The following is an 8,917-nucleotide window of genomic DNA, read 5'->3' as shown; positions in this document are numbered from 1 at the left end:
AAGAGACAAACATCTGGGACCAGACTCCCTTTAGCCCATTTCTCACAGAGCCATCCCCAGCTTGCTCCCATGAGACTGGCACCTCAGCTCTGTGCTGTCAGGGAACACCTCTGGCACTCACAGAGAGGAGGGAGGATCTTCATTCCCAGCGCAGGTCCCAGAGAAGAAAATCTTCCCCTGCCATCCCCATTCTCAGTTTCCAGACACACCTGCTTCTCCCTTGTGCCAGGAACTTCCCCACTGTCCCCCTCTTGCTCAGCCTCCTTGCTGACCCACCTGCATCTGCCTCAGCATCTGTGTTGGGGCTCTGCTAGAATTATGGTCTCCTCTGCTCCCACCCCCACTGTTTTTTCCAAAATTCCTCGCTTCAGACGTTCATGTAAATCTGCTCTGCAGTCACGTGGTGCTTCAAATTAAACTTTGAAATGTTTCTTTTTTAGCCTTTTAACTTGTTCCTGTAAAAGGCACATTGCAGAGCAGGGATTTCACTGGATCAGAGAGCCCTGGGGCATGAAAAGCAGGTGGCACTGCCCACGAGAGGGAAGGAGGGCTCTGCTGTCCTTGTTCAGGACTCTCACTCAGGGATCCATGAGTCCTTGACTCATGTGTCTGGTCTCTAAATCCTGAGCTCTTCCCAGCAGCTGTATCTGCAGTAGCAAAGGCCACTAACAGCCTCACCTCAGAGTGCTCTCTTTGTACCCATAACAGAGCAAAACTTTAATTTCGACTTCTCTCTCTCCTTAAGACCCAGGCAGCTTCTGAAAGTGCAAAACCTCCAGCAAATTGCACTCTTCCTGGGAAAAGAAAACAGAGGAATGACCTCAGTAACAGGCTGACCTTAGTAACAGGCAAAGGAAGGGAAATGCCACTGCTTTACATCCCAGTGCTCTTCTAACACCTCTGAGACCTCCACAGCTGGAACTGCCCAGGGGCAGCTGGACCAGCCAGTGCCTTTCCCTGTGCCATTGCCATCACACTGGTGCCAGGAGGTGCCACCTCCCAACTGAAGGCACCAGCAAACCTCAAGCTGTTGGCCACCTGTGGCAGACAAGATGTGCTCGCAGAGCAGTGGGAAAGGGACAGGCAGCACCCAAGCAGAGCCTCCCAGGCAGCAGCAGGGCTCGCTCTGCCTGCAGGGCTGCCTGTCCCCAGCTCTCCTGGTTGGGCCTCCTCCATCCCTGGCTGAGGCAGCAGGAACTGTGTGCTGAGTCTGCTTCAGCTGGGAATTACACTTTGCATATCTTACATCTATCAGTGTAAAAATAGGATGTATGAATAAAGGGTGTTAAAATTGCCACCTCAGTCTGATTTCTCATGCTCTGTAATATAACATATGGCAGTGACTGAGCTCCAAGGGAGAACTTGGGAAGCAAGCAGAGACAAATAAGTTGTTTAACCATTTCAGCACCCTGGGCATGCTCTGCAGTTCTGCAGGAAACGTTGGCGTGGGCTGAGAGAGGAGGATGCACCAGAGTAAATGTGGGCAGCACTGTCAGCCTCATCTGCACGTCAGGCACGAGGTGGGGGCAGTGCTCTGACCCCAGCAGCTGAGCTGCAAGGACCAGGCTAATTGGAGAGCACCAGAATGCAGAGTCACCTAATTCACCTCCCTTCAGAGGCTGCTTTAGCAGCCGAGAGCTGCCCCCCCCCCAGAGTGCAGAGGGTTTCAGTGAGCCTGTCTGCACATGGCCTGTGGCACTGAGAGGGTTAACAGGAGCAGTTGGGCCACCAGCTTTGCAATGAATCTCATCAGAAAGGGGTTAGGACAAGGCAGATGCTGCTGCTGTTCGAATTGCAGCTGCAAATTTGAGATGACACTGTCACAATCCTTCCTGCATGGAGCAAACAGTGGCAAGAAGGTGTCTGGGTGTGCAGAGGGAGTCTGTCAGCAGGGGTTCTGGGCCAGGAGGGCCCTTTTTTTCCAGTTGGACCAGTTGCAGTCACTGAGTTTTACAGGAAGTTCTTCAAAGCTGCTTAAATGCAAAGATGTAAGAAAAAGAGGAGAGGGCATAGAACCACAGAATCATTTAGGTTGGAAAAGACCTTTAAGATCATCACATCCAACCTTTGACCCATCATCACTTTGACAACTAAACCAGAGCACTGAATGCCACATCCTGGACATTTCCTGGACACCTCTAGGGATGGTGAACTCCATCACCTCCCTGGGCAGCCCCTTCCAATGCCTGACAACCCCTTCAGTGAAGAAATTCCTCCTGATGTCCAACCTGAACCCCTCCTGGCACAGCTTGAGGCTGTTTCCTCTTGTCCTGTCACTGGTTGTTTGGGAGAAGAGGATGACCCTCACCTGACTACAACCTCCTTTCAGGTAATTGTGGACAGCAAGAAGGTCTCCCCTGAAATTTTATGACCAAGAATGAAACCCAGGCCGGGGCAGTGAGAGTGCCACATCCTGACCACTGGGCATAGTTTGTCAGATGCAATCAAATCCATAGGGCCAGGACCATTAATCTTAAAGCACTGTTTGATGGAAAACATTTCAATTTCAAGCAATTTCAATACCACAGTGGCCCCCCAGCCCTGAGCTGGATCACCCTTTAGCTGCTGCAAGGAAGGGAAAAGCACTGCTGATATTGTGCTCCACATGAAAATGAGTTTGCCTGCAGGTTGTGGTCATCCAGCAGTGGAGATGGGCAGGACATTGGGCAAAGCTGGGATCCTGCACATGAGCAACCAGGGGTGCACAAAGGGTCTGACTGCTGTTAAGGGGGTTCTGTCAAACTGAGGAAGGGTGGAGAGAAGACCCATGTGCAGTCCACTTCAGTGCTTGGCCCTTGCCTGTGTGAATGAGATTGTTTGTGTAACAAATTGGAAAAAAAAAAAAAAGAAGAGGGGGCTGGGGACTTTGGCCCAGCACCACGTTCCAGCACACTGGCTTATGGGCTCTTTAATTTCTTTTCTTTTTTTTTCCCCCCCTGTTTGAGTTTTGCCTTGTCAGGTTTAATCGGTAGTGTTTGTAATTCAGGTAGCAAATTGATTTTTGAAAGTACTCTGTCCCTATTCAGTCCACGTTACCGTGGATCCTGCATTAATTATGCACTGATATTGATGTTTTTGTCAGACAAGGTCTAGTGTCACTATATTCAGAACTTGCTTCTTCCTTGTTAGAAATGTCTCCGAATGTGGCCTTGGGAAAGATACTGTGTGTCACTCTCAGGATCAAAGATAACCCGGCAAGGAAATACTCTATTAGTACTGAAATTCATGTACCTTTTCTCCCTGCCCTTCCATCTTTCTTAGAAGGAGCATGGCAAAGGTTGGTGAAGAGAGAGAGGGACTGGAGGATCCTCCAAGGAGAATTGAGCTGTCAGCACTGCTTAAGCTAATAGGAAGGGACAACAGTTTTAGGATGCACGTTGTAAATGGAGACAAGTAAAAGCAGTAGTTCACACTTCATGGTCTGTGTCGCTGTGTCCTGGCTGCAAAGCCACCTTCCAACCATCGGGATTCCCATCCAAGGGGCATCACAGGGAAGAACAAGGCAACCTTCTTGGAAACCATCTGGGATTTGGTGTGCATCACAAACTCAGGCAACAATCTGATGTCCTTGTGGGGGATAAAAAAAAAAAGGGGGGGTGGGGGGAGCCATATCTCATTTTGGAATAGCATTAACAAGAGTGTCATCTGAAAGGCACAGGAGGTAATTATTCCGCTCTATTTGCTACTGGTCAGATCTCAGCTGGAATATTGTGCACACTTCTGGGCACCAACCCACAAGAAGGATGTAGACAAGCTGGAATGAGTCCAGAAGAGAACAACAAGAATGATTAGATGTTTTGAAAATGTGATTTAAGAAAGACTGAAAGAATCGGGTTTGTTCAGTCCAAGAATGAGAAGACTAAATGGGGAACGTGATAACAGTATTTCAATTTATAAGGGGTCATTAGAAAGAAGATGTTGTTCAATTTTACATACTGGGGAAGAATAATAACAAATCAAATTAATTTCAGATGTGGGAAAAATGCTACAATTTTGAAGACAGTGAAGTAATCAAGTAAATACATAAGGAGGTCTAAAAGGTTTTTGAGCATCAGATGAACAAACATCCACCATGTAAACCCATCATACACCTGAAACTGCCTCATCAAATGGGGGAAAAAAAAAAAAAGGATTAATTTGTCTACATTTCTCCCACCCCATGTTTCTCAGGTACCATAATTTGATTTTTTGGTTAGTTTGGCATGTTCTGGTGGGATTCTCAAAATCATTTCAGGACAGATGTGTCTGTTGCTCTCAGATGTCACTTGCACAGTGTGAGGACCACCTTGTACAACCCACTCAATAGTCACTGATCCCTCAGCTCTGGGTTGGGTTCAGAGAATAGGTTCAGACATAAAGGTCAGTATTTAAACCATGTTTTTGTCAACTGTTCAGAGTTCCAGGTCTTCAAAACTGGGATAAACCTGGTTTGTAGGTGACAGGGCAAAGCAGTGCCAAGAGACCCATATTTATTACCTATTAGAGATGGAATCTTGTTGCGCTTTGTATCTGCTGAAGTAGCCATAAAATCCCAGTTTAATAACCATGTACCTGTATAATAAACACATTTATAAAGCCTCCTCTGGAAGCTGGGGACTTGTGGAATATTTTGAAACGCTTAGACTTGCATTTCCCAAGGAGCTCAGGCACCTGCCTCAGCATCCCCCCTTGGAGACCCTCAGTGCTGGTGTGGGCCTTCCTGTCAATGAAATCTCATTAGCACCACTTTGCCAAATTAAAGGGATTAAAGCTGGGAAGCAGCTGGAGCACAGAGCAGTCACATTGACTGTTGCCTTAGGTTAGGCTGAAATTAGCTGGCTTCAGGCTCCCTGTTGCATTTGACATTGCCCACAGTAGCCAAGCAGAGCAGTGGCTTTGCTTCTGCTTCAGAGTAAATCGCTGTGTCTGCGTGATGGAGCCACTTCAGGGCAAGGGAACTCACCTGCTGATTTTCACACAGAGCAAACAAACAAACAAACAAACAAAAAAGAGTAGGTGCCTTTTAACAGGGATCTTGAATGTTTTTTCCATGGCAAGCAGAAAGCTTCCCACTCCTAGAGAGGTTTTTTCATCAGGACTATTAAATGATTCACAATTTCACATGCATGCTCCTCCAGGCTGGGATTTTCATCCTGTGTGCAGCAACATTACTGCTTTGCTTGGCTAGAAATTTGTATCAAGTATTCCCATCAAAGCTTGGTCTCTCCTGGCCAGCTCAGCTGTTCCAGGTGAGAAGTATTAAAACTTTAATGTTTGAAGGACTCCAGAGGCTGAATTACTCAGAATAAATAAACATTCTTTTTCACGAGGTTTTGGATTTGGGCTGATAAATAGTAAACACTCTTTTGCCATGTCTGTGGAGCATTCTAAACTGTGATACAAAGCTGAGGACGAAAGAGTGGGAAGGGAGAGGAGAAAGTAAAGGGGAGGTGGGCAATAGCTCCTGAGGAGAAAGTAAAGGGGAGGTGGGCAATAGCTCATCTGAGCAAAGGACAGAAAAAGAAAATGGAGCCTTTAGAATTAGCACAAAGGCTCAAAGGGACATGTTCAGATGGCCTAAATTCTACCTAAATCTTTAAGTCCCTAAGCTGAATGTTTCCTTATTGACTAGGGATAAATGAAGGTCTAAAACCAGCCAATAAGGAAGTCATAAAGGCTTAGATGGAACTTAGGCCACCTAAATATATACAAAAATCTTCATTAAGGTGGCCTTGGTGCCATAGGGTCACCCCCTCACCTTTTGGCTCTAGGAGGCTGTGAGCCCCTGTCATGTCTTCGAAAAGAGCTTATTGTGAACACTACAAGAGATAAAACATCAACCTTCTGTCTCATGCAACATTCTCTGGAACAGAGTCTTGAGTGTTTATGCCCATCATTTCTCTAACAAGCTCCAAGTCCAGAGACCTGTTTTGGTTTGAACTTGGGTATCCTCAGCCTTTAGATTCACATGTGATTGAGATTTAAGAATTCCCACTTGGGAAATTTGAATTTGGATGCAAACTTCTACAAGTCACTCAGATCTGGAAGTCCTGGGTGGTTCCATTTCCTCCTTAACTTTATTCTGGGGGCATTTTTTTGGGCTATTCTGTTTCATTCACACAGATGCTTCTACAGTGCTGTTTGTACCTTTTGAACCCCCAAGTTTCCCAGTTGTCCTCCAGCAAATAACCCCTCCATTACTGACAATGATCCCTCACCTTCTCAACATGGGCAAGGTGGAAGGTTGTAACTCAGGTGAAAGGAGACATTTTATGTATGAGAGGAACAGGTGAAAAACTGGGCACACTCTTGTCTGTCAAGGTTTCAAAAGTCTCTTCTGGGGCCTGAATTTTACCCAGCCCTTCCCTGAGCTCTGCAGAAAGAGCCCAGCCCGCAGTAAATAATTTCTCTCTGGAAGCACAGGGATCACAGGCTGACCCTCAGTAAGAAATCATTAGTGAGCCGCTTTCCAGCTTTCCTCTGTTGCATCAGGGAATAAGGGGAGAGAAAATGTTCCTGAATTAATACAAACAAAGACACCCCTCTTCCCCTGGGGACATCTTCATCGTTTCCTATTGACTGGAGTTTGCAGACAAAGTGTGGGAAATTGAATTCAAGAGTCCACACTGCAAAACAAGGGCAGGGAAGTTGTGTTAGGGGAGCATTAAGAGATAAATCTTTCCTTTTTTTTTCTTTTTTTTTTTTTTTTTAACGTGGCATCTTTCCCTTCAAACCACTCCTAATCCCTTGACTTTCTGTTCATGAATAGATTGAATTTTTCACTATGACATTGCCTAAAGACAATGAGCGATTTCACAACAAATGATTTATGTACTGGAATCTGGAGAGAGTTTTGCTCATAAGAACACTCCAGCCATTTATCTTGATCTCCTGATATATCAGAGCCACAGCTGTACGTCTCTAAATTAACTGTAGATTAAACAATTCAAGCCGGTTGAAAAGTGTAAATGCGAGAGAAAAGCTCAAAGAAGAAGTTCAATCAATTTCCATGATTGGATTCTTATCAAGACAAAAATGTGAGCAGCTTCCATTGGCCATTTCAAGATAAACAAGCCAGGAGGTAAATAGACTCCAGGCATCTGTGAAGTTATATCATGTGTGCAAGGGAGTAGCTTTAAATAAAGCAAACAAGCTCGAGTTTCCACCGGGGTAAGCGTCTGTGGTGCCGAGTGAAGTTAGTTTGTAAAATGTTTTGGGGGATTTTTCTTTTTTTTTTATTTCCTTGACAATTGCTGGAAGATAGAAAAAGGCAATGACTGCAGCAATTCAGAAGCATGAAACATAAAACAAGGAATCAGAAGAGGAACAAAAATGGGAGCACTGCACAAAAGAGGAAGCACTCCACAGCACACTCCAACTCCTTGGGAAAAGAGAGGGGGGGGAAAAGGCTTGTTTCTGCAGATCTTCAGACAAGCTTTCTTGGCATCCAGGGGCAAAGTGAATGTGCAGCTCAGCTCAATTTGTCTTTTTAGCTCAAGCCTTGCCTGTGTTCAACTTTTTTCACTCGTTTGCATTCAGTGTGCAGCAAATGCACCCACACTCACAGGTCCAGAGCTCTTAATTCTGGTTACACCCATGTGAACCCACATTAATGCCATTAGTTTGGTTTTCTTCTGGCAGCAGAATACCAACACAATCCCCCCCTTGCCAGTCACTGCTGCTTTTATTAAGGTGTTGTCTAGACACAGGGCAAGGCAGGGAAGGCTCGACACAATAAATGCATCTGAGCTGCTCTCAGCCTTTCAGCTTTGTGAACTTTTTTACCTTATTAAAGTCTTACCAAAGCATCAGGAGAGACGTGGCCTCTGCTCGATTCAGATGCACAAAGCCATGCTCTTAAAAGCACGAGTTTGCCAAGGAGGGAGTGCAGTGACTAATTTCTCTTTGCCTTGGTGCACGAGGGCTGCAGTCTGATCTGGCTCAATCAAGTTCAGCTAATTTGGAAATGATGAGTAGGATGGAGCAAGCTGCAAGACAGTGCAAGCAGGTCCCAAAGTGGGAATTAAGGTACATAACTAATAGAGGCATGTAATCCATACCAATATGGTGTGAAGGTTGAAAGGGATTCAGACACCAAGCACAGAGGAAACAGAACTGGAAGAAGACTGGAAGGCAGAAAAAAAATCTGCCTTTTATGCCACATTTCTCGCCTGCTTCCTGCCTTTAAAGTCACTGGGGTTTTGCACACAATTTCTACATCCCTCCAGGAGATGAGGGAGCATCAGAGAGCCAGAGTTTCTCTCTGTGCACGCTGGTTAGTGGGAAAGTACAGCAGTGCCCTCCACAGGAGAGCTCCACATGGCATGGACGTGGGGTCATGGGGTCAGCTGGGCGACACCACAGTATCCCAAATTATCTTACTAGGGTGGCAATTTCGGTAATACCAGTGAAACCGAAACTTTTCTCGCCAGTGCCGGCGAGGAGCAGCCTCAGCGTCACGGCTGGAGCTCTCCTTGGTCCTGAATTCTACCCGGTTCTTCTGCAAGCGGCCGCGATGCACAGCAAAGGGGCAACCAGGGCATTCCTAAATGTTCAGCCTTTTCTGCATTGGCAAATATGCACCCCAGCTTATATATTGATTGCTCCACCTCTGCCCAGGAAAACCTCCCAGCACTGCCAGCTCCTGAAGGAGTTTGGCAAGTAAAAGTTCCTGAGAATAGTGGAGACAGAAATGAGTATGGAGTTTAGCAAGGTGACACCCAACCAGGAGATATTATCCTTTCCCTTCCCTAGTGCCATTCTCATTTATCAGCATGGAGAGGCCAGATGAGTACAGGTCTCTTGGTAGCCAGCACTGAAACCTTCTGGGCCATAAAGCCATGTAAGATGGTCCTGGGTGTGAACCAAGGTACTTGATTTGTCAAGAGCAATGAGCTTGTCCAGCACTGGGACAGGCAGGAACAATACTGCCCTAAAC

At 46.1% G+C, this 8,917-nt stretch overlaps 1 long non-coding RNA gene across 1 annotated transcript; it reads right to left on the bottom strand.

Annotated features, from left to right (window-relative positions):
* Positions 1-6,221: 6,221 nt before the first annotated feature.
* Positions 6,222-8,464, bottom strand: LOC116797208. The gene is made up of 3 exons (XR_004360591.1): positions 8,362-8,464; positions 7,781-7,967; positions 6,222-6,605 (listed from the first exon to the last, which is right to left on the bottom strand). It is a non-coding gene; the product is annotated as an uncharacterized LOC116797208 (long non-coding RNA).
* Positions 8,465-8,917: the final 453 nt, after the last annotated feature.

This window comes from Chiroxiphia lanceolata, chromosome 21, assembly GCF_009829145.1.
Source record: "Chiroxiphia lanceolata isolate bChiLan1 chromosome 21, bChiLan1.pri, whole genome shotgun sequence".
In the NCBI taxonomy this organism is placed as follows: Eukaryota; Metazoa; Chordata; class Aves; order Passeriformes; family Pipridae; genus Chiroxiphia; species Chiroxiphia lanceolata.
The sequence above is the reverse complement of the archived record's forward strand: the minus strand, read 5'-3'. Positions and strand labels throughout refer to the sequence as shown.